Source organism: Anabrus simplex, chromosome 3, assembly GCF_040414725.1.
Source record: "Anabrus simplex isolate iqAnaSimp1 chromosome 3, ASM4041472v1, whole genome shotgun sequence".
Taxonomy (NCBI): Eukaryota; Metazoa; Arthropoda; class Insecta; order Orthoptera; family Tettigoniidae; genus Anabrus; species Anabrus simplex.
This window is the reverse complement of record NC_090267.1, coordinates 459,322,536-459,349,250: the sequence shown is the minus strand read 5'-3', so window position 1 is coordinate 459,349,250 and position 26,715 is coordinate 459,322,536. Positions and strand designations below refer to the sequence as shown.

Here is a 26,715-nt window from a genome sequence, read left to right as displayed (position 1 = left end):
GTAATCTGTTAAACCAGTGTCGTGTTGGTATGTTGGTACATAAGGTTGATGAACAACGTGGTGACGTCCTTTAAATCTCCTAGATCAGTGGTACCGCTAGGGATACGTGGAGTCGTCTCCAGGGGTAAGCAAATTTATCGTAGATTCTGTTTCCGGTACACATTGCGGAAATGAGTTGAGCCTGCTCATTTAAAAAAAAAGTCTTTTGATTTAGTGTTTTTATCTGCCACTACATAGAGTCCCCTTTCCGAACTATTCATTCTAACATATGTGTCAGTTTATACTTATGCTGCAATGCTTTCTTTCTTTGTTCCGAATATACTCATTTACTTCATTAGCTGTGTATATAGTAGGGCCTGCAGTAGTAATTGTTGCATTAATAATTATAATAATAATATTTTAACGCAGCCATTGGCCATATAATAATACAGTTATAAAGCCATAGTGGTCAATGTATAGTTTACATAGCATTTAACTATTAGAGAATTTTGTCAGCGAGATTTGTCTGCTTTTGCATTTTATCGCATGGTATCTATCACATTGGTCGCCACAGAGTTTACACTGGCACAGTTCACTTGGATCATGGTAGGTCTCTTGCAGATTTTGTAGTGGAAACCATGTCATGGTGTGCCTCAGTTCATAGTTAGCCGTTATCCATTTCCTGTTGATCATCGCGTCTGTGGAGAAGAAATCTAGCCATATATCTTCCCTTTTGTCCTGAAGTTCCTTAAATAGGCTCTAGTGTGCTACTGACGTGGGCAATGATAACTCAAGCCTTAGATCTTCAATGTAGAGGGTTCTCTGGCAAGCGGGTAGACCAAGCGTGATGGGGTAAACTTAGAGACTCCCAAAGCTTTTTTCAGAAATCTAGCTTTTACCTTTTCAATTTCTTTGATGTCTTTCTTTTGCCGTTGTTCCCAGATTAGTGTCAGGCCGTAGGTTAATATCGGTGAGATCTTTCGCTTAAACACTTTCAACGCAGTTTCCAATGAAATTTTCTGTATATTCTGATACTGTTCATGGCAGATATGGCAATTGCCACTTTTTCCTTGATGTGGTAGCTGAACGTGTTTCTGTTTGTCTGTACTGTTAATCCAAGATACTTGAACTGTGAGACAACTGTTAGTGGTTCTCGTCTGTAGTATATTATATCACTGACTGCTGGCTTGCCACCTTTCCTGAAAGTCATTGTCACTGTTTTCTTCTCATTTAGTTACAATCCATTGTGTGTAGCCCATGATGTAAGTTTATTGAATGCTTTTTGAAGGTTTTTTATTTCACGAGATACCAGTACCATGTCGTCTGCGTATGCATATATTTTTACATTTTCTGAAGCAATGATCCTGGAAATGTCCGCAGTCGCAGTATTGAAGAGCAAGGGGCTGATTGGATCTCCTTGTAATACGCCAATCTTCTGTTGTAGTGGGTCTGACACGTCCACATTTTCATCCATCTGTATCATGTTGTTATTCAGAATATTCCTCAAAATTTTTGTGATGTAGTTTTTACCAGTAATTGCTTCTAGTTTCTCAATGATCATAGTCCTTTTTAATAAATCAAAAGCTTTCTTGTAGTCTACGAAGACAGCATGTATCTTTCCTTTAGGGATTCTTAATGCGTCTTCTATATCTTCTAAGAGACATTTTATTGCCTGTAACGTTGACTTTCCCTTTGTGAATCCAAACTGTTCTTCTGGTATTGCTCCCTCTACTAGGTTGTATAAACGGTCTGTAGACATTGAAAGCTGTACATTCTAGGCTATGCCACGATATGAATTTGGTTCTTCCGTGTCTCCCTTTCCTTTGTATAGTACTTTAAGAGTGGCAGTTCTCCAATTTTGAGGAATACTTCCTTGTTTCAAACATTCATTAAAGAGTTTTGTCCATACTTCCTTGAGGTTAGATGCGGTACTTTTGAAATTTTCATAATATATTCCATCCGGTCCACATGCCTTTTTGTTTTTCGTCGTATTTATCGCTCGTTCTACCTCTTCCACCGTGAAAGGTTCATAGCTAATTGTCGAGTAATCTTCCTCCCTCAGATCGGGTCGCGTTTCGTATGCTTGTAGAACGCTTTTAAAATGCCGCTCCCACGTTTCCAGCGGGACGTCCCTTGAGAAATGTGGTTGTTTTGGTGATCCTATCTTGTACCACTGTTGTTCTGCCTCTTCTATCATTTTTCTCTCTTTTTTTCGCCTGGAAGATTTCTTTCGCTTCCCTTATGATGTCTTTGTATGTCTTCCTAGCTTCATTATATTGTCTAAGGGATGTGTCCGTTGGTGAATTATACTCGTATGCAAATCGTTGCTAGGCAATGGAAACGTCATAATTCCACTCACAAGAAAAACATGTTTCCCCACCTGTTTTGTGAAGGGTTGTCGCGCTGACTGAGAAGGAAACAGAAGACTCCAATGATCGAATAATTGGACGATCGTCAAGCAATGAAAATGCCAGGAACAGTTCTCCGAGCATTGCTGACCGCTCACTTTTGGGCTTCTTCTGTGAACTTTATTCTGGATGAGTTACGAGGTTTCCTTCGCACAACGACAATATATATACAATGCATTATTGTTATTATTTTGGAACAGGATAGTGTAGCAGTTTATACTGTATCCTTGCCTATCATCCCAGCGACCGTAGTTTGATAGTCCATAGAGTGGGATTTTCAGACTGAAAATCCCATAGTATCAGGAAGGGCATGCGACCTGAAATCCCCAGTCACAACTCTTTCATGCCTCAATGCGTGCAGCACCCTGAGCAAGCGGGTAAGCTGCGGAAGATTATTATTATTATTATTATTATTATTATTATTATTATTACCGAGCTCGATAGCTGCAGTCGCTTAAGTGCGGCCAGTATCCAGTATTCGGAAGATAGTGGGTTTGAACTGCACTGTCGGCAGTCCTGAATATGGTTTTCCGTGGTTTCCCATTTTCACACCAGGCAAATGCTGGGACTGTACCTTAATTGAGGTCACGGCCGCTTCCTTCCCACCCCTAGCCCTTTCCTATCCCATTCTCGCCATAAGACCTACCTGTGTCGGTGCGACCTAAAGCCAATTGTAATTATTATTAATACAGTTAATATTATTTGACATGCAGCAATAATCATTTTGTTATATCTGGGATAATCACAATATACTCGTACTTCGGGGGTACGAAGGTAAAACTATTGGATTTTGGGGGTACGCCAGCCAAAATGTTTGAATACCACTCTCCTAGATTATGTTGCAGTTATTCGACACGTCAATGTCAGATTGCGGCGTAAGAAGTCCGTATATGGAACAGTAATAACGTTATAGGTTCCATCTGCGTTGCTCTGCTTTGCCAGTTGATCAACTACGTTCTGTTCTATGTCCAAGAGGAAATATTTGCTTGGTAACTCTATACTTCGAAGAAAACACTAAACTAGGTTCCATTTCATTAAACATGCACATTGCTCATTGATTTTTTTTTTTATTTTTTTTTTTTTGAGAGCGAAATTTTGAAAATGGAGGCAGGGGTGTGGGAGAACCGCGCTTAATTAGAGACAAGACTTTCTAGTCATTTAGTCTTGGGTAGCTTCAATTTGGAAGAAGGCGAAAGAAGAAGGTAACCAATTAATCAGGTCGTAAATTAGCGAAGGGTCCGCCTCTGTGGTGTAGTGGTTAGTGCGATAAGCTGCCAACCACGGAGGCCCGGGTTCGATTTCCAGCCCTGCCACGTAATTTGAAAAGTGGTACGACGTCTAGAACGGGATCCACTCAGCCTCCGGAGGTCGATTGAGTAGAGGGGTTTTGATTCCCACCTCAGCCGTCATGGAAATTGTTTTCAGTGGTTTCACACTTCTCCTCCAGGCAAATGCCGGGATGGAAATTTAAGGCCACGGTCGCCTCCTTCCCTCTTCCTCGTCTATCAGTTCCAGTCTTCCCATCCCCACACAAGGCCCCTGTTCAGCATAGCAGGTGAGATCACCTGGGCGAGGTATTGGTCCTCCTCTCCAGTTGTATCACTCCGACCCAATGTCTCACGCTCAAGTACACTGCCCTTGAGGTAGTAGAGGTGGGATCGCTCGCTGAGTCCGAGTGAAAAACTAACCCTGGAGGTAAACGTATTAAGAAAGTAAACCAATGGCCTAATTACCCAATATCTATCGCTGAGGCAAGCAACAGCGTTTAAAATAAAGCTAATACTATGTTCTGACGATTCAAACAGAAAGAGTTGAAAGGCGATTACAGAGAAAGCAATCTTTTCTCGCTCTATTTGGTGGACGGTCCATCACTTCTGATAGATGATAGTCCATACTTCTTTTGTCAACGAAGATATCATGCCAACGTCTGGTGATTTACCGACTGACATAAATCACTTGTGATTGTTTTAATAACACACAAGCTATTCTAGTTTGACCAGTTGCAAGATCAGCTCAAGGAATGTTCTCTTTTTGCCTACAGGTCATATTTATTTATACACGCTGATAGTTGGACTAGGGGCTGCCTGGCCGAGGCGGTAAAGGCGTGCTCGGTTCGCCCGGAAGGACGTGGGTTCGAATCCCCGTCAGGAAGTCGTAAAATTTAAGAAACGAGACTTCCACTTCCGGAGGTGCATATGGCCCTGAGGTTCACTCAGCCTACACCAAAAATGAGTACCGTTGGTTCATTCCTGGGGGCAAAGGCGGCCGGGCGTAGAGCTAACCACTCTACCCCATCACGTGCCGAGGTTAACAATGGTGGAAGCCTTTACCTTCCACTCCTCCAAGGGCCTCCAAGGGCCTTCATGGCCTGTACGGAGGTGACTTTGCTTTGCTTGATAGTTGGACTGCAAAGTATTCGAAGTCTACCGTTGGTTTTCCTTTAATCTTGTGAGTGCTAAGCATTTCTAGAAGAACAGAAAATTCTGTGCTGAAATACTCGTATTTCCACAACAGTGTACTTAGGTCAGTTGAACCAATCTACCCTGTAACTTCTGTATTATGCGATTACGTAGCTCGTTATTACGCATGAAATCATCATTGTCTTCTTCTTTATCTGTACCCTCCAGGTTCGGTTTTTCCCACGGACTCAGCGAGGGATCCCACCTGTAGCGCCTCAAGGGAAGTGTCCTGGAGCTTCAGACTCTAGCCTGGGGGATACAACTGGGGAGGATGACCAATACCTCGCCCAGGCGGCCTCACCTGATATGCTGAACAGGGGCCTTGCGGGTGGATGGGTAGATTGGAAGGGATAGAAAAGGAAGAGGGAAGGAAGCGGCCGTGGCCTTAAGTGAGGTACTATCCCGGCATTTGCCTGGAGGAGAAGTGGGAAACCACGAAAAGGCACTTCCAGGATGGCTGAGGTGGGAATCGAATCCACCTCTACTCAGTTGACCTCCCGCGGCTGAGTGGACCCCGTTCCAGCCCTCGTACCACTTTTCAAATTTCGTGGCAAAGCCGGGAATCGAACCTGGGCCTCCGGGGGTGGCAGGTAATCACACTAACCACTACCTCACAGAGGCGGACCCATTTAATATCCAGGGTTTGTATTCCTCTGGACTGAGCGAGAGATCCCACCTCCACCATCTCAAGGGCTGTGTTGGAGTGTGACACTTTGCATCGGGGATACAACTGTGGTGCAGCACCGTTACCTCGCTTCGTGGCATCATGATATGCTCATGACGCCCCTTGTGGGGTACAATAATATTGGGAGAAATAGACAAGGAAGAGGGTAGGGCGGTGCCGTGGCTTTAAATTATCTACCAACCCTCCATTTCTCTATATGATTAATAGGAAATCACGGGAAGTCTCTTCGTGGTAGTCTGAGGCGGGAACCGAAGCAGTTCCAGCCCTCGTTCCACATTTCAAATTCCGTGGCCGAGACGGGAAAAGATTCCGAGTTCCCAGGAGTGGTAGCTGTTCACAAAAAAAAATGTAATTCTTTCGTTTAAAAGTGTGGTTAGATTGCTTTTCAAGAAAATGTCAGGCATTGTAAAACAACAGCGACAATACCAGGACTCGAACCTGGAACCTTCTTATCCGTAGTCGCACGCGTTATCCATTGCGTCAAAAAGCCTGCGAACAACGCGACTTGAGACGGTGAGGGAGGGATCCCTCGCTCAGTCCAGAGGAATGCAAACCCTGAAAGTTAAATGGATATCTACTGAAAAATAAAAATATGAATGAAATAAAACGATATCGTCCACCTTTGTGGTGTAGTGGTTAGTGTGATTAGCTGCCACTCCCGGTGGCCCCGGTTCGATTCCCGGCTCTGCCACGAAATTTGAAATGTGGTACGAGGGCTGGAACGGGGTCCACTGAGCCTCGGGAGGTCAATTGAGTAGAGGCGGGTTCGAATCTCACCTCGGCCATAATCGAAGTGGATTTCTGTGGTTTCCCATTTCTCCTCCAGGCAAATGCCGGGAAGGTACCTAACCTAAGGCTACGGCCGTTTCCTTCCCTCTTACTTGTCTATTCCATCCTATCTTCCCATTCCCACCAAGGCCCCTGTTCCGCATGGCAAATGAAGCCGCCTGAGCGAGGTACTGGTCATTCTCCCCAGTTGTATCCCCCGACTCAATGTCTCACGCTCGAGGGCACTGCCCTTGAGGCTAGGAATGAAATAAAATGATGGGTCAAGAACTATAATGGTATGTTTTGTGAGGGTCGATATGAGTACCGTACAAACAAGGAGAACTCGTTATATAATAGAAAACGTAATGGTAATCGACTCTTTTGTAATGCATGAAGAAATAGAGTACTGGACCATCATTTTATTCCATTCTTCTTCCTCTTCTTCTTTATCTGTTTACCCTCCAGGGACGGTTTTTCCCTCGGACTCAGCGAGGGATCCCACCTCCACCGCCTTAAGGGCAGTGTCCTGGAGCTTCAGACTCTGGGTCGGGGTATACAACTGGAGAGGATGACCAGTACATCGCCCAAGCTGCCTCACCTGCTATGCTGAACCCCACCTTGTGGGGGATGGGTAGATTGAAATGGATAGACAAGGAAGAGGGAAAGAAGCGGCCGTGGCCTTAAGTTATGTACCATCCCGGCATTTTCCTGGAGGAGAAGTGGGAAACCACGGAAGACCACTTCCAGGATGGCTGATGTGGAAATCGAACCCACCTCTACTCACTTGACCTTCCGAGCCTGAGTGGACCCCGTTCCAGCCCTCGTACCACTTTTCAAATTTCGTGGCAGAGCCGGGAATCGAACCCGGGCCTTTGGGGGTGGCAGCAAATCACACTAACCATTTCACCACGGAGACGGACTGCTTTCCATTCTTACTTTCATTTTTTCATTTCATATCTGTTAACATCCAGGGTTGGATTTCCTCTGGACTCAGCGAGTAATCCCACCTCCAACGTCTCAAGGACTGTGTTTGGGCGTGACACGTTGCATCGGGGAAATAACTGTGGTACCTCGCCACGCAGCCTCCTGATATGCTGAAGAAGGCCCTTGTTGGGGATGATACTATTGGAAGGAATGGAAGGTCCATGGTCCCAAATTATGTACCATTCCTCCATTTGCCCGCAGGGGGAATAGGAAACCACGAAATATGTCTTCGAGGATGTCTGAGCGGGGAATCGAAACGCCTCTACTCAATTGACCTCCCGAGACCGGATGGATGCACTACCAGCCCTCATTCCACTTTTCAAATTGCGTGGCCGAGCCTCCAGGAGTTGTAGCTAATCCCATATATTGCCATTTAACAGTTAAGAAGTGTGGTTAATTTGCTCATTCAGTGAAAAAGGGGCACTGTAAAATAACAACGACCTTGCCAGGATTCGAACCTGGAATCTTCTGATCCGTAGTCAGACGCGTTATCCATTGCCCAACAAGGCCTGCTATGTATTTCAGCCATTTTCGAGAATTACAATGGTAGGTTTGGCGGGGGTTTAATTGAATACCATCTCTTCTTCTTCTTCTTCCTCTTCTTCTTCTTCTTTTCTTCATGGGGGGTCTAAATATTAGTTCCTAATTGGCGTCGACCTATAAAATCTTTGCTACCATGTTTTTCCTTCATTCCCACCTAGATATACCTGTTCCCTTCATAGAGTTGCAGGTTGTTCTTATGGGTCTTCTTGGATTTTTTCTCTATCTTCACCTCGTAGTCCTAGAGTGGAGTCTGATTCTATGCAGCTCCTCACATTCGAAAAGTATGTGTTCAGCTGAAAATGAAACGTCGTATCCCTTTTTTTTTCAAATTGCTTTACGTCGCACCGACACAGATGGGTATGACGACGATGGGAGAGGAAAGGGCTAGGAGTGGGAAGGAATAGTCCGTGGCCTTAATTAAGGTACAACCCCAACGTTCGCTTGGTGTGAAATGGGAAACCACGGAAAACCATCTTCAGGGGTGCCGACAGTGGGGTTCGAACCCACTATCTCCCGAATTCTGGATACTGGCCGCCGTATGGCTTTTGTGCGGGATATCCCAGGACGGGTTCGGCTCGCCAGGTACAGGTCTTTTCATTTGACACCCGTAGGCGACCTGCGCTTCGTGATGAGGATGAAATGATGTTGGAGACAACACATACACCCAGCCCCCATGCCAGGGAAACCAACCAATGATGTTTAAAATTCCCGACCCTGCCGGGAATCAAACCCGGGACCCCTGTGACCAAAGGCCAGCACGCTAACATTTAGCCACGGAACCGGACTGTGTTTAGCTGATTTCTTTGCTTCATTGCATTTCCTACATACGGTAGGCCTATATTGTCTCTTATTACTCCAATTCTATGTAGGTGTTTTTTTTTGTTTTTTTTTTTTTCATATGGCAATGTCCTGTCAACAGTCCTAGTAGCCATCTTATATTTTCTGTGCTGAGTTTCAACAGTTCTTTAGTATGCTTCTTGTTTGTCCTTTATTAGTTCCTTTGCAAGCCAGCATCCTGGAGTATTTTTACAGATTTCCATTTGTTTCTTTTGTACCCATTTTCCTATGTAGTATCGGGCTATCCATACGAAAACCCGCATACAGGTTTTGGGCCTACAAAATATGTTTCTGCCTCTTTCCTGGCTAGTTTATCTGCCTTTTCATTTCCTTCTCTACATGCATGCCCTGGTACCCGTATTATTTGTAAATGCTGTACTTTGAGAGCTTCAGGAGAAGTGAATGGCAATACCAGACAATTCTGGATATTATCCGGACTGCTTCTAGTGCCTTAATGGCCGCTTGGCTGTCCGTAAAAATGAAAATGTTCTTATTCCTATAGTTAATTTTCAGATTTTCTTCAAGACATGTTGTGATTGCTATCATTTTAGCTTGAAAGGCTATAGTGTGTTTGCCCATGCTCATCTGGGTTGATCTCTCAGTTCTTCCCCCGTTGATCCCTCCTCCTGTGCCATTCACAGTCTTTGAGCCATCAGTCACCATATCTTCTTTTTCACTATTACAGTTGTTGATATCCCAGTCTTCTTTTTTTATCATCTTGGTCTCAAACGGTTTTTCAAGGTTGTACTTTGGTATTATGTGATCAGAAGGCATGTGTAGAATTTCCTCTGTTATTACTCTGTTAATTTTACAGTGTCCTAGATTGGGTCTTTGTGCATTGCAGCACTCTGATTGTACCAATCTATATGAACTAATTCTAGCCTGTCCTTTTATAAAATTGCATAGTGATGGGAGGTCTAGTAAAGTATTCAAGGCTTCTGTCGGCATAGTTCTCATAGCCCCAGTTGTGGCCATGCATGCCATTCTCTGTAGGCTATCCAAACTATTACTGACTTCCTTGGCTTACTTTCTGACACCAGATGGTTGCAGCACAGGCCATCAACGATCTAATGATCATTGCGTATATCCACATTACCACTGATGATCTTAGGCCCCATGTCTTCCCAACGGCTCTTTTACATGCATACAGCAAATTCTTGGCCCGGTTTATGTTCCTTTCTATATGTGGATTCCAGGTTAGATTTTTATCTAACACTACACATAGGTGCAATACCTGTTCTTCCATAAATATATCTTGCCCAAAGAGCTTCAGTAATCTCTTTCCCTCTAATTTCCTCCTTCTTGTAAAAGGGACCAGAGTTATCTTGATCGGGTTGACTGATAGTTGTTCTTCCCGACACCAGCTCTCCACTAGATTGAGTGATCTTTGCATGAGGTCCTGGATAACACTCATCACCTTACCTCGTACCACAATCACTAGGTCATCAGAATATCCTTGTGTATAGAAACCCTGTTCGTTGAACATAGCTATGATTTTGTTCACCACGAGGTTCCACAGCAGAGGCGAAAGAACTCGTCCCTGAGCGCAACAAATCGGGTGGCCCTAACCGTCAGCGTTTCTTCAAACAGGGTTGTCTTTATCTTCCTTCCGTCTAACGTGGCTGGCCTGGCGCTGGCCTTCTGACCCCAACTTGGCAGGTTCGATCCTGGCTCAGTCCGGTGATATTTGAAGGTGCTCAAATACGTCAGCCTCGTGTCGGTAGATTTACTGGCACGTAAAAGAACTCCTGAGGAACTAAATTCCGGCACCTCGGTGTCTCCGAAAACCGTAAACAAATAGTTAGTGGGACGTAAAGCAAATAACATTATTATTAACGTGGATTTAATCCAATTGACGACGGTTTTACTCACCTTGCTCTTTTCCAATTCTTTGATCATAGAGTCATAGCTTGTATTGCTGAAGGCTCCTTCTATATCTAGAAATTCCGCCAGTGGAATTCTTCATATTCTAGGCTTTCGTCCAGTTTACAAACCAACTGGTGGAATGCTACATCAGTGCATCTGCTAGTTTTATATGCAAACTGATTTTCATGTAACGTTGAGTTCAGTTGCACCGTTCTTCTGATTTATGTATCCAGAATTTTCTCCATTGCTTTCAACATGAAGGTGGTTAAACATAATGGCCTGTATGCTTTGGCTTGGGCATAGTTTGCCCTTCCAGATTTAGGTACGAATACTGCTTTAACTTGAGACCATGATTTCGGCACGTACCCTAAAGATAGACGAGCTCTGAAGAGGTCCGTCAGGGCATTGACGAGTATCTCCCATCCTTCCTGTAGGAGTATCGTATGTATCTCATCTCGCCCCGGAGCATTTATAGGGTGAAACGTGTCGATTATCCGTTTTACATGGTTGTGTTTTATTATTCTGTTGGCACAGTTCCAGTCTGCTCTTCGAGCGCCGGTCTCTGTTCCAACCGTTTCTCCATTTGCCATCTCCTCAGCCTGAGGAAAGTGACACGCCATTAGCATCTCCAGCGTGTCCTTCCCCGCCTGAATAAACGACCCATCTGGTTTCTCCAGTGTCCCCACCTGATTTGTGTGGGTTGCAATTGAATACCATACAAACAAGAATACTCGACGTAAACAAGAACACGGGAGTGTAATAAACTGTATTGCAATGCATGGAGAACCGCAGCACTGACCCATCATTTTATTTCATTCTTATTTTCCATTTTTACATTTCAAATCCATTTCACATCCAGGGTGGGGTTTTCCTCTGGACTCAACGAGAGATCTCATCCCCACCGTCTAAAAAGCTTTGTTGGAGCGTCACAAGATGCATCGGGTAGAGAACTGTGGTACAGGACCGGTACCTCGCCACGCGGCATCCTGATATGCTGGAAGAGCCCATGTGGGGGATGATAATATTGGAAGAAATAGACAAGGAAGAGGGTAGGAAGGTTCTGTGGCCTCAAATTACGTACCATTCCTCCATCTGACTGATGGGGGTATATGAAACCACGAAATACCTCTTCGACGATGCCCGAGCTGGGAATCTAACCGTCTCTACTCAACTGACCTCCCGAGACAGGATGGATGCAGTTCCATCCATCGTTCCACCTTTCAAATTTCGTTGTCGAGCCGGGAATCAAACCCGAGCCTCCAGGAGTTATAGCTAGTCGCAAAAAGTGCCATTTGATCGTTACAAATTGTGGTAGGTTTGCGCAATAGGGGAAGATAGGAACCGTAGAAATACAGCGACCATGCCAGCATTCGAACCTGGAATCTTCTGATCCGTACTCACACGCGTTATACACTGCGCCACAAAGCCTGCTACAAACACAGCTTACGACGGTGCATCCACGTGTATCTTCCATTTTCGAGAACTACAATGGTAGAGTTCTTGGGGGTTAAATGGAGTACAGACCGCCTCTGTGGTGTAGTGGTTAGTGTGATTAGCTGCCACCCCACAGAGACCCGGGTTCGATTCCCGGCTCTGCCACGAAATTTGGAAAGTGGTACGAGGGCTGGAAAGGGGTCCACTCAGCCTCGGGAGTTCAAATGAGTAGAGGTAGATTCGATTCCCACTTCCGCATTCCTGGAAGCGGTTTTCCGTTTTTTCCCACTTCTCCTCCAGGCAAATGCCGCAATGGTACCTAACTTAAGACCACGGCTGCTTCCTTCCCTCCTCCTTGTCTATCCTTTCTACACTTCCCATCCCCACACAAGGCCCCTATTCAGCATAGCGGGTGACGCCGCCTGGGCGAGGTACTCGTAATTCTTCCCCATTGTGTACCACAACCCAATGTCCCACGCTCCAGGACAATGCCCTTGAGGCGGTAGAGGTGGGATCCCTCGCTGAGGCCGAGGAAAAAACGAACCCTGGGGGAGGGCAAACCGATTAAGAAAGACAGAAAGAAATTGAGTGTCAAACAAACAAGAAGAACATGACATATACAAGAACACGGGACCGTAATCGACTCTATTGGAATGCATGGAGCACTAGAGCAATGACCCCTCATTGCATTTCATTCTACTTTCAATTCTTCGTTTCAAATCCGTTTAACTTTCAGGGTTGGTTTGCCGGCGGACTCAGCAAGTAATCGCATCTCCAACGTTCCAAGGACTGTGTTTGAGCGTGACAAGTTGCATCGGGAACACAACTGTGCTGCACGACCTGTATCTCGCAACGCAGCCTAGTGATATGCTGAAGAAGTCCCTTGTGGGGGATGATATTGTTGGCAGGAATAGACAAGGAAGGGTGTAGGAAGTTACCGTGCATCATCTTACGTACCATCCTTCCATTTGCCTGAAGGGGAAATAGCAAACCTCAAAATATCACTTCGAGGATGTCTAAGCTAGGAATCGAACCGCCTCTACTCAGTTGACTTCCCGAGACAATGTGGATGCACTTCCAGGCCTCGTCCCACTTTTCAAATTCCGTATTCGAGACGGCAAGCGAAACCGAATCTCGAGGAGTTGTACCTGTTAAAAGAAGTGTCATTTAGCGTTTTGGAAGTGTAGTTAGTTTCCTCATTCAAGGAAAGTCAAGCATTGCCAGGACTCGAACCTGGAATCTTCTGATCCGTAGTCAGACGCGTTATCCATTCCGCCACAAGGCCTGCTACCGATCTGACTCAAGACGATGTATCCACGTGTATCTGGTATTTTGATGAACTACAATTGTATGTTTTGTGAGGGTCGATATGAGTACCGTACAAACAAGGAGAACTCGATATATAATAGAAAAAGGAACTGTAATCGTCTCTTTGGCAGTGCATGGAGAACTGGAGTACTGGCCCATCATTTTTTTCCATTCTTTCTTATTTTCTTTCTTTCTTTCTTTCTTTCTGTCTTTCTTTCTTTCTTTCTTAATCTGTTTACGCTCCAGGGTTGGTTTTTCCCTCGAACTCAGCGAGGGATCCCACCTCTACCGGCTCAAGGGCAGTGTCCTGGAGCGTCAGAAATGGGGTCAGGGGATACAACTGAAGAGGAGGATCAGTAGCTCGCCCAGGCGGCCTCAACTGCTATGCTGAAGAGGGGCCTTGGTGGGGGATGATAATATTGGAAGGGATAGACAAGGAAGAGGGAAGGAAGCGGCCGTGGCCTTAAGTTAGGTACCATCTCGGCATTTGCCTGGAGGAGAAGTGGAAAACCACGGAAATCCACTTCGAGGATGGCTGAGGAGGGAATCGAACACCCCTATACTCAGTTGACCATACGAGGCTGAGTGGACCCCGTTCCTGCCCTCGAACCACTTTTCAAATTTCGTGGCAGAGCCGGAAATCAAACCCGGACCTCAGGGGGTGGCAGCTAATCACACTAACCACTAAACCACAGAGGCGGACTTATTCCATTCTTACTTTCATTTTTTCACTTCATATCCGTTTAGCATCCAGGGTTGGATTTCCTCTGGACTCAGCGAGTAATCCCACCTCCAACGTCTCAAGGGCTGTGTTTGAGCATGACACATTGCATCGGGGAAACAACTTTGGTACAGGGACGGTACCTCGTCTCGCGGCATCCTGATATGCAGAAAAGGCCCATGTTGCGGACGATAATATTGGAAGAAATACACAAGGTAGAGGGTAGGAAGGTTCCAAGGCCTTAAATAATGTGTCACCCCTCCGTTTGACTGAAGCAGGAATTGGAAACCACGAAAAAAACTCTTCGTCCGCCTCTGCGGTGTAGTGGTTAGCGTGATTAGCTGCCACCCCTGTAGACCCGGGTTCGATTCCCGGCTCTGCCACGAAATTTGAAAAGTGGTACGAGGGCTGGAACGGGGTCCACTCAGCCTCGGTAGGTCAACTGAGTAGAGGTGGGTTCGATTCCCACCTCAGCCATCCTCGAAGTGGTTTTCCGTGGTTTCCCACTTCTCCTCCAGGCAAATGCCGGGATGGTACCTAACTTCAGGCCACGGCGGCTTCCTTCCCTCTTCCTTGTCTATACCTTCCAATCTTCCCATCCCCCGCAAGGCCCCTGTTCAGCATAGCAGGTGAGGCGAGGTACTGGTCATCCTCTCCAGTTGTATCCCCGATCCAGAGTCTGAAACTCCAGTACACTGCCCTTGAGGAGGTAGAGGAGGGATCCCTCGCTGAGTCCGAGGGAAAAACCAACCCTGGAGGGTAAGCAGATTAAGAAGAAGAAGAAGAAGAAATTTACGAGGGAAGGTAGAGGTCTCCCGGCTTTAACTATTTGAATCTTTTCATCAAACGAACGGCCAGTAAATGGCTTTTCAAACTGATTTACAATTATATCAGTTTTAGACTCATCCATCGTTAATACCACATGTGCGCAAAATATAATAAAACACCGAAAATACAATGAATTAACTCACTGGTTAGCCACAACTCAAGCACTGGAGGTAAGTCACCCCAGTGGCATTGGTCTAGGGCTCTCTAAAGACTAGGTATGCTCGCCCGCCATTATGGTTCATTCCTGCGCTACGTCGGTAAGGCAGTTGACCGCCCTAGCCTTGTATGTCCCCCTTTTTACTGTTCTCCACGCTAGAAAATAATGCTGAACTAACATACTATAAAAATACTCATTCTCAATATTACTCAAACGGTTACTAAACATAAATATTAGTATATTTCGTACATTACTGTGTAATTTTTACTCGAGACGGAGATTGTAAAAGCAAGGTCGTTGATAATTTGCCTTTTAACAAACAAACAAACAAACCAGGCATGTACTCTCACTGGAGAAATATTAGAAAAAATAGCTTACTAATAAATCGTTTATTATTATTATTATTATTAAGTAGAATAGGTTGTTCGTAAGCTATGCGCCACGGTACCGTCAAATGAAATGAGGGACACCGTGGTATTGATATAGGCTACTGTCATTCTTAAATCTTGGAATTTGACGTGGTAATCGGACACTGCTGAAGATATATAAATTCTGATAGAAGATTTTGATACCATATGATCTCAGTCGGTTTTACATGCGTGAAATTGATACAGCGCTATATTCAATGTTGTCGAAATTATAAGAAACAATTCTTCGAACAAAAATAACGCTGAAATGTGATATACGAAGACGAACACACCCAAGTAACTGGGATTATTTAAGTTTATTTTTTTCTTTTAAAATTTAGTCCCTTTTCTTATTTACCAGCATTTAAAAAAGACTCTATGTAAAAAAAATAAACTTAATTTATGGCGAGTGTTATGAATCTCATCAGCTTATTCAGTTATAATGAACAGAGGATTTTAGTTTATTCAACCGAACATTCATGAAACGAATGTTATTATAAATTACATTCAAGAAGAAAATAGGAATATAGTAACTACTTCTATAGCTAAATCTTCTCTCCCAACCTGAAGTATTGCATTGATAATCAGTTACCAGTAACTTATTAGGGGAGTGACCCACAGGCTGTGGAGAATATTGAAAATTTTTGACTTTGGCAAAGTTAACGGATTTTTTACAGAGATTCCTCTGGTTTGAGGAGAAGTAGTATGATTCCTCAACACGACTCACCTTATTAAACTTCGAAGGGTTGCAACATTGGTTAACTTCCTCAGGCAGCACATTAAAAAATATATATATAAGTAATATTTTACAAATTTACTGTCTCCTTTTATTACAGTATTTACAAAACAACAGCATTCAATTCCTTGTTTACAATTTTCTCTTCTTTTCCGAAGCTGTCCCATACATTTTACCTCCTTTCCGTACATTCTTGTTACAGTCACAACAGCATAGGAACGAATTTTGAAGAAGTGTCTAACAATTATTTCTTTTAAATTGGAGACCATGTACTGGTACAATTATCATTCAAAATTTTCTACATTACAAGATTTGCACCATTTTGCATTATACAATGCTTATAGTCCCTATAGAGACCTCGCATTTAGCCTACAAATTAATTTCATAATTTCAAAATTTGGTTTCTTTAGATCACCCAAATTTAAAAAAAACGAATGTTTCAGAGTTTGAGTCAAAAAGCTCATAGTTTAAAAGCTGTCTGCATATAGGTCTACCACAGATCTTGGTTTTCAATCTGCATTTGTTGTACTACCACCAATGTTAAACAAATTATTTCTGTCATATGAAGTTACGTTTTGACAAATATTGTAACTATGGTGTTTGGATGTTGAACTCATATTGCCAGACTTTGGGGGCAGAACTGAATATTAAATGATCAATGTGACTGAATTAAGGGGTGTAGTAATGTCAGTGGGAGCTGGATGCAGGTTTAAGTCATCAGTAGATGTAGAAAGTGTAGCAGAGGCAGCGGAGGCATAATACAGATCAGAAGGGAATCTAAACAACTTCTATCCCGCAGTAGAGACATTACTACAACTAGGTGCAGAACAACCCACCTATATGTAATAAATATCCACACAAATATAAAACTATTCTGTTCATGCACGCGGTGATTAAAACAATACGTTCAATGTGACGAAGCGACCGCACATAGGAGAAACTAGAGTTGGATCACATGGCCCACTGCACATGTATGAACCAAAATGGCGGCTAAGCATACGCATCTTATAAAGCCTTACATTGGTCAGTTTCGTCATGTTGGGTTCTCGCTGGGGGGTAATCTGTGGGTCCCGTTCGCTGTAAAGATGCCGACTTTCTCCAAGTTGCTAACAGAAGGCAGAGGGTAGCACGGGTATGGGGTGACAAATTCTGACCAAGTTTCAATTGCAGCGACATCGTTCGGAGGGTTTCAGAACTACGTCTGCCACCGAATGCAATTTTAAGATTGAATGCCTTACATCCTTAACTCCTCCATTTGCTGTCTCTTTCTTCCTAGAGTGGTGTAGACGGCGAGACTACACCAGCATCACACGTAGTCAAGGAACGGAACCAGTACAGTTGCGCGGACCTTTTGAACTTCTGAGAGATGAAATCGTTAATATTCGACTTGAAACAACCTAAAATCGTACATCAGACAGTTCTTTGTGTTATCATAACGCATGCAATGAATGCCTTGCATTCAAGGAGAATACGCCCCTTAGCGTGACACATTGCATCCTGATATGTTGAAGAGGGCCCTTATGGAGTACGATAATATTTGAAGGAATGGACAAAGAAGAGGGTAGAACGATTCCGTGGCTTTAAATTAACTACCATCCCTCCATTTCTCCAGAAGAATAATAGGAAACCGCGTGAAATCTCCTCGTGGAAGTCTGAGGCGGGATCGGACCGGTTCCAGCCCTCGTTCCAAATTTCAAATTCCGTGGCCGAGACGGCAAGCGATCCCGAGCCTCTAGGAGTGGTATATGTTCAAAAAAAAGTGTCATTTATCCGTATAAAAGTGTGGTTAGTTTGGTCATTCAAGAAAAAGTCAGGCATTGTAAAACAGCGATTTTGCCAGGGCTCGTACCTGGATTCTTCTGATCTGTAGTCAGAAGCGCTTTTCCATTGCGCCACAAAGCCTGCTAACAAAGTGACCTAAGACGGTGTATCTACGGATATCTGGTATTTTCAAGAACTACAATGGTATGTTTTGTGAGGGTTGAAATGAGTACCGTACAAACAAGGAGAACTCGATATATAATATAAAAAGGAACTGTATTCGAATCTTTGGCAATGCGTGGAGAACTGGAGTACTGGCCCATCATTTTATTCCATTATTACTTTCATTTTTCATATCCGTTTAACATCCAAGGTTGGATTTCCTCTGGACTCAGCGAGTAATCCCAACTCCAACGTCTGAAGGGCTGTGTTTGAGAGTGACACGTTGCATCGGGGAAACACTCTAGTACAGGGCCGGTATCTCGCCCCGCGGCATCCTGATATGCAGGAAAGGCCCATGTGGCGGACGATAATATTGGAAGAAGTACACAAGGTAGAGGGTAGTAAGGTGCCGTGGCCTTGAATAATATATCATCCCTCCGTTTGACTGAAACAGTTATTGAAAACCACGGTTAAACTCTTCGAGAATGACTGATCTTGGAATCGAACCGCTTCAACTCAATTGACCTCCCCAGACAGGGTGCATGCAGTTCCAGCCCACCTTTCACTTTTGAATTTCCTCGGCCGAGCTGGGAAGCTACCCTGAACCTCCAGGAGTGGTAGCCAATCACAAAAAGTGTCATTTATACCTTAAAATGTGGGGTTAGTTTGCTCATTCAGTGAAAAACAGGCACTGTAAAATGACAGCAACCTTGCCAGGATTCGAACCCGAATTCTTCTCATCCGTAGTCAGACGCGTTATAAATTACGCCACAAGGCCTGTTATGAGACAAACATAAGCCGGTGTATCCACGTGTATTTGCCATTTTCGACAACTACTATGGTAGGATTGATGATGATGATGAAGCTTCTTGTTTAAAGGCGCCGGCCGCCTCGGTGGTGTAGTTGTTAGTGTGATTAGCTGCTATCTCCGGAGGCCCGGGATCGCTTCCCGGCTCTGCCACGAAATTTGAAAAGTGGTACCTGGGCCGCAACGGGGTCCACTCAGCCTCGGGAGGTCAGATGAGTAGAGGTAGATTCGATTCCCACTTCCGCCATCCTGGAAGTGATTTTCCATTTTATCCCAAATCTCCTCCACGCAAATGCCGCAATGGTACCTAAATTAAGGCCACTGCTGCTTCCTCCTCTCCTCCTTGTAAGGGTAAGCAGAGTAAGGAAGAAAGAAAGTTCATGTACACATTCGCAGATAGGCCTACCTTAAATAATATCTTAATACTACAATTTACAATGGAATGAGCGATGCATTAAAATATGGCACCATCCCAGAAATTTGCACACAATTTACAGAATGCTGGATTCTATTCTTGAAGCATCTTACATTTTTGGGAAAAGGGTCTAAGACAGCTGCAGGTAATGCATCTCATTCATCAATCTCCAAATTTACAAACAAATGTTTACCACAGTTAGTTTTCAGCAAAGTACCTTTTACTTTATGCGGATGTTTTGTCCTGCTCGTGTAATAGGACTTTTTAGTCGACTGTTCAACTCTGCCCAAGCTGTCTTATTGGTACAGTATATGTCAGAGCGCTAATACACACCTATCACCGGGCCAAAAGGAAGCCGTTTTCACATGAAAAGACTTTGCAATTTTCTGACGAATACAGAACATAAGACCACGTCCTTCATTTTTAGGTTCTGATTAAACACGATTTTTTGGACTCGGTTCTCCCTATGTATGACTGAATTCCTTCGCCCTAAAATGAAGAAAAATCAATAGTATAATACTCCTGATTTGCTTTTGTGGTCTCAAGAGGTTGCGTGAACCCTCAGTCCTACATTAAATCGCCTGGAGTAACCAGGAATCGAACCAGGGGCATCCAAATAAGAGACAGGTACGGTACCACCGCGACACGGAGCTGGGTGTAATAGTCTATAAATTTTATATTCCACGACTCTAAAGAAGGTCACCAAAAATGAATTCAAATTCAAATATTGCCTTTAAAAATAATTATGGATTGTAAACATTCCCGAAACATAGAATGAAAAATGTTGTTTGGATCATCTGATCTTTGCTTTAAGTCACACCGACACAGGTAGGTCTTATGGCGACGATGGGATAGGAAATGCCTAGGAATACGAAAGAAGCGGCCGTGGCCTTAATTAAGGTACAGCTTGCCTGGTGTGAAAATGGGAAACCACGGAATACCACCTTCAGCGCTACCGATAGTTGGGTTCGAACCCACTGTCTCCCGGATGCAAGCTCACAGCTTGACGCCCGTAACCGCACGGCCAACTCACCCGGTATTTGAATCATCAGTCCATAGACTGGTTTGATGCACCCCTCCCCCCCTCCCCCACATGACACCCTATCCTGTGCTAACCGTTTCATTTCTACGTAACTACTACATCCTGCATCTGTTCTATTCTGTTCTTTATATTCATACTTTGGTCAAACACTGCCGTTTTTACCACCTACACTTCCCTCAAAACCAACTTAAAAAGTCGTGGATGTCATAGGCTGTGTCCTATCATTCTATCTCTTCTTCTGGTCAAATGTTGCGAATTCGATCTCCTCTCACCAATTCGATACAGTATCTCTTCCTTCGTGATTCGATCTACACAAGTCACCTTCAGCATTCTTCTGCAACACTACATTTCAAAAGCTTCTTTGCTCTTTCTTTGAGCTAGTTCATGTTTCACTTTCATGCAATGCCACTCTCCAGACGAAAGTCTCCAAAAAGTCTTTCTAATTCCTGTATCAATATTCGAAGTGAGTAATTTTCTTAAGAAAGGCCTTCCTTGCTTGTACTAGTCTGAATTTTATGTCCTCCTTACTTCTGCCATTGTTAGTTATTTTACTGCCCAAGTAACAATATTCATCTACTTCTTTTCAGATTTCATTTCCTTGTATATTTTTACCTGCATCACCTGACGTTGTTTGACTGTACTCCATTACTTTTGATTTGAATTAATTTATTTATGTCCATACCATTCATCAATTCTTGCAGATCGTCTTCAGGCTCAAATAAAATAACAATATCATGGGCAAATAAGCCTCCGCGGCTCACGCGGCAGCAGGCCGGCCTCTCACCACTGGGTTTCGTGGTTCAAATCCCGGTAACTCCATGTGAGATTTGTGCTGGACAAAGCGGAGGCGGGACAGGTTTTTCTCCGAGTACTCCGGTTTACCCTATCATCTTTCAATCCAGCAACACTCTCCAATACCATTTCATTTCATCTGTCATTCATTAATCATTGCCTGAGAGGAGTACGACAGGCTTCGGTAGCCGGCACTGTTGATGGGGGCTTCATCCATTCCATAGCCGACCCGATTGAAAGACTGGAAACAGGCTGTGGATTTTCATTTCTTCAACACATCTCAGATTTTTTATTTTCTCTCCTTGGATTGTGATTCCTTTCCCAAATTCCTCTTTGATTTCATTTACTGCTTGTTCTATAGAAACATTGGAAAGGAGAGGGGACAAATTGCATCCTTGCCTCACTCCTTTCTGGATTGCTGCTCCTTTCTTCATAGCCTTCAATTATTATCGCTGCAGACTTGTTTGTGTGCATTTTGTAGATCTTCTTTCTTGGTATTTGACCCCGATCACCTTCAGAATCTCAAATAGCTTAGTCCAATCAGCATTATGTAATGTATTTTCTAGATCTACGAATGCCATGTACGTGGGCTTAGACAATTCGATCCTCTAAGATCAGGCGTCAAGTCAGGATTACTTCTATCACGTGTTCCTACATTTCTTATGAAGTTAACCTGGGAAGTAAAAATCTAGAGGTAATTATTTTAATCTCTCGTGAAAGCCACGTGAATGAGGCATGCGTCAAAGAAAGCTATAAGAACACAAAGGGCGATAAATTGTGTCTGACGTAACAAACCACGTTGTTAGCAGCCGGTAGTATTGTGGGCTCGCGCATTATCAGCTGGCTGTCAGTAGATTACTCGTGGGTTTGCGCGTTAAATGAGCGTTGAGAAGACCACAATGGAAATGTAGATTAGCCAAGCTTTGGTAATGCTTTCAACTTGCCAGTCTGTAAATCCGACATTAATATTCAATATATCACTGAACAGTTTACGAGCAGCACCAGCTGAGAAGTGGATATTATCCCTCTATTCCTCTCTCTCCCTCTTAAGATCCAGATCAGGGATGTACAATCCCGATCACAAGAATTCCGAGTGGAAAAGGAAACAGGTAACGTTTGGGCGAAGATTTGGCCAACCCTGAGGATGAAGGAGAAGTAACCAAGGCAACGTCACGTGTGTTCGTCTTCCAGGAGGTGTGGCTTGCGACGTTGCGCACCCCATTTTTTCGGGAACTGAATAAGATTTTTCTGTGGTTAAACATTCTGGCTATACTAGCTTTTCCTAATCAAGGAAAACAATTAACTAACTGTAATTTAATTGCGATGAAGTGTGCACGATGTAATCCCACCCCAATATATGGCATTTAATTGTTTGATCAACGCTGACAATCACTTCATAGGAACGATTTTCCAAACGCCATTGCGTCTCTGATAATCATAATTATTTAATATCAGGTTATTTTTACTTTGGTTTTTGAGGATAAAAATTATAATAATTAGGGTCATTTTTTCTTACAGTGGTTGAGCGCGATGCCATTTGATAATGAATTCATAGTCGTGACCGGTAACAGTTCAGCCAGACCTCGCACACAAGAATTACAAGAAACTGCAGAATATGATCCTCAATGAGTTGAAATAAAAATTACGTCTGTTGCATTGAAGAAGGCGTGTGTTTCCTCCCTTCATTGTCGAGCCATTGGGACGTGTGGGCAGGCGGGGAAGCAATACCTTCCTCTCCGCGTGTATTTCGTCCATGCTAGATATCCTCGTGCTTCGTTTTCTCCACCTCCCCTCACTCTTCAGATGTGTGCATGTGTTAACGCGTCTAATGCTTGTGACCAATGAGAGAGCGTGTGTGTAAGCAGATACTGGGTGATTCTAAGGAATGTACTGATTTCTTGCGTGAAATGAATATTTTTGGCCACGAGATACTAAAGATTTCGAGTCTACACATATTTGAAGATCTCCCCGGAATAAGAAGTAACGAACAAAGCAGAGAGGGACATTATTTTCAGTGTCTATTTCATGGTAATTACTTGAACCAACTGTATATGCAAGTGTACAACCTCGATATCTTGAATCACCTCGGGAGTTAAATTTTATTTCGAGCTATCAACATTTCGAGATATGAAGAATACCCTTTTTGAGCATATATCGCGCATAATTGAATCATATATGTATCTATGGTCTTAAACTGAATACAGTCCTTTTTTTATTTTTTTGCTAGTTGCTTTACGTCGCACGGACACAGGTAGGTCTTATGGCGACGATGGAACAGGAAAGGGCTAGGAGTGGGAAGGAAGCGGCCTTGGCCTTAATTAAGGTACAGCCCCAGCATTTGCCTGGTGTGAAAATGGGACACCACGGAAAACTATTTTCAGGGCTGCCGACAGTGGGGTTCGAACCTACTATCCCCCGAATACTGGATACTGGCCGCACTTAAAGTGACTGCAGCTATCGAGCTCGGTGCAGTATTTTTAACAGTATTCAATAATAATAACAAACAACTTTTACGGCATCGGTTTAGGTATGACCCTTATTAAAGTCACTTTTTGGAAGATAGAATACAGTACATACAGCAGTGAAACAAGAAATATACCTCCGTTAACACCTTTGGAAAAAAATCCGTTAATCTCTTCTGTTTCTTGCCGTTAACTTTCTTTTCTTCCACATACTTTTCAACAATATTTATTGCTGTGAGAAACACTATCTTTAATATTCGACTGACTCTCCATGTAGGTTCAAAACTACGCAGCCAAGATTCGTAAATGGAGCTAGTCATCCACGACTTCCGGGGTTACTTTCGTACGTGACAGGTAATGAATTCAGACCCGAAAACCAGCACTAGAAGTTTTTGTTTTTCGGTTTCCGTCATATTAGCTCCTAGCATCACTGGAACCCTTTCTTTACTTGTTCCACTGCTCCTCACACGCCACAAATTCCGTATTGCACAGTTAATGTTGCTCAAAATTCGAGTTACAGAGTACTTTTTGCTTAAGGGGGGGGGGGGAAGTTTGTTTCGAGAAACCGAGAAATTCATGCAACCGAATTTCGAGTAATATGGAAATAAATACACGTGAAAAATAGGACAAACGGCCTGGAAATTGAAGTTACTTCGAGATACAGAAAATTCGAATAATGGAGGCTCTAGTTATCGAGGTTCGACTTTATTTAAGATTTTGAAAATAATGTAGGAAATGGTGCAACGGAAAGTAATTTGCAAGTATACCTTACATTTGTACATCACAGAAGAGAAATCCTGTACATCCTGCAATAAAAATTATTATTATTATTATTATTAATTTAAGCCCACTAAGGAGCGCTGATGACTAGTTCTTCCTCGATGATCTTCTTCTTCTTAATCTGTTTATCCTCCAGGTTCGGTTTTTCCCTCGGACTCAGCGAGGGATCCCACCTCTACCGCCTCCAGGGCAGTGTCCTGAAGCTTCAGACTTTGGGTCGGGCGATACAACTGGGGAGAATGACCAGTACCTCGCCCAGGCGACCTCACCTGCTATGCTGAACAGGGGCTTTGTGGAGGGATGGGAAGATTGGATGGGATAGGCAAGGAAGAGGGAAGGAAGCGGCCGTGGCCTTAAGTTAGGTACCATCCCGGCATTCGCCTGGAGGAGAAGTGGGAAACCACGGAAAACCACTTCCAGGATGGCTGAGGAGGGAATCGAACCCACCTCTACTCAGTTGACCTCCCGAGGCTGAGTGGACCCCGTTCCAGCCCTCGTACCACTTTTCAAATTTCGTGGCAGAGCCGGGAATCGAACCCGGACCTCCGGGGGTGGCAGCTAATCACGCTAACCACTACACCACAGAGGCGGACTTCGATGCTCTTCTTCGTTCCCAATATCTCTAGAGCCCTGCTGATAATTTTTCCTTTCTCTCCTGTGAAAGGGGCTTCCGACTTGTAGGGACTCTAGGTGGTGGCGTCCAAGACTACCATAGCACAAAATTTGGAACGATCTTCTATATCAATGTCTGACATCCCAGCCGAATCCAAGTCTTTCTGTACTTCATTAAGTGTAATAATAAAAATAACAACAATAATACTCCTGTGGGTGAGGGCGTTAGAATAACACCCACAGCGTGAGTAAGAGGCGACTAAAAGGGGCCCCAGGGGCTCACAACTTGGGAGCATGGGTTGGCGACCACAGGGCCATTGCCTGAGTCCTAACAATACTTCCACTTTCTTGCGCCAGGCTCCTCACTTTCATCTATCCTATCCGACCTCCCTTGGTCAACTCTTGTTCTTTTCCGACTCCGACAGTATTCGAGCACTAGAGGCCTAGGAAGTCTTTCATTTTCACGCCCTTCCATGACCCCTATTTTTCTTTGGCCGATACCTTCATTTTTCGAAGTGTCTGATCCCTTCGATTTTTCTCTCTGATTAGTGCCTAGTTGTACTATCTCTAAATCACCCCTAACAATAATATCAATAAAATGTCAAGAAAATATTTCAGAATATAGATGTGATTTCGCCTATGGCTTTTTTTTTTTTTTTAATGATCTAATACACCTGGGGCCTGTTCCACGAACGAACTACTTTTCAACTTTGCACTTTTCACTTTTCAATTCTTGCAAAGTGCAAAGTCTTTCTGTTCCACCATGATCTAGGTTGTACTTTTCAATTTCTTCGCAAAGTGAAAAGTCTTTGCGAATGAGTGATCCGATCGAGTTTATTCCATAAGCAAACTCTATAGGCCTAATACTCTATGATTTTAATGCTTTACTTTTCGCGGCGAACTTGGCGGTATAATTGTCCAGCTGGCTGTGCTGGAAGTTGTCAAGGAGAAACGTGACATCCTTTTTTGACAACTTTAAAGATAACCTCTCAAATGATTAAGAGTAGGCTACCGTCAACACATCCACACACAGAAGGAAATTCACCCTTCATTAGGAATCCCGTCGCTATATTAAGTGGATTATCAGGCCAACGTACTGTTAGGAAATATTACATTTACTATAACATCTACGACTTTGATAACAGTTCTGCAAATAATTGATTTTGATGCCCCTGCATTGCTGTTACACCGTGCAGCTAGGCACCATTTACTAACCAATGTATATAGGCATATAAGAATTTGTTCTTTTTCGGAAAGGAATTTACTTCTTTTTGTTGCATGTTTCAATAAATGACCGATCATTTCAAGAATTTAGTCAGACTGTGTTGGGGTAATACGAAATCACTCGCGAAATTACGTCGAAGTGAGGTTATAAAAATTAATCCTGTCTTTGTACTTTCTCTTATTGGATTCTTCATCACTGTCCTCACTTGATGCTAACAAAAGCTCTCGTCATAACGTGTTTATATCACTAAACTAAATTCTACGCCGAGAAACTAGTGTACATAATTGTTAACTAACATGTGAAAAGGGAATCATCTCTTTGCAAGATTTATGAAAACTTTTCACTTCATTTCTTTGCATTTTGCATTTCTGTACCAATGGAGGAACATAACAGGCTTGAAAAGTGAAAAGATTCCTAACTTTTCACTTTGCAAGCTAAATCTGAAAAGTGATGGTGGAACAAAATCTGAACTGAAAAGTGCAAAGTGCAAAGTGAAAAGTTGCCAAGTTCGTTCGTGGAACAGGCCCCTGGTGATG

General features: G+C 43.6%; 1 protein-coding gene and 3 non-coding genes across 6 annotated transcripts in view; 1 reads left to right on the top strand and 3 right to left on the bottom strand.

Moving 5' to 3' along the window:
• Window positions 1–26,715, top strand: part of LOC136866508 (proline-rich protein 5) — a 290,564-nt gene that overhangs the window by 105,327 nt on the left and 158,522 nt on the right. The gene's annotated exons all lie outside the window — the stretch shown is intronic.
• On the bottom strand, window positions 7,721–7,793 carry TRNAR-ACG (transfer RNA arginine (anticodon ACG)). Its single transcript has one exon. It is a non-coding gene; the product is annotated as a tRNA-Arg (tRNA).
• Window positions 13,176–13,248, bottom strand: TRNAR-ACG (transfer RNA arginine (anticodon ACG)). The gene has a single exon. It is a non-coding gene; the product is annotated as a tRNA-Arg (tRNA).
• Window positions 17,949–18,022, bottom strand: TRNAC-ACA (transfer RNA cysteine (anticodon ACA)). The gene has a single exon. It is a non-coding gene; the product is annotated as a tRNA-Cys (tRNA).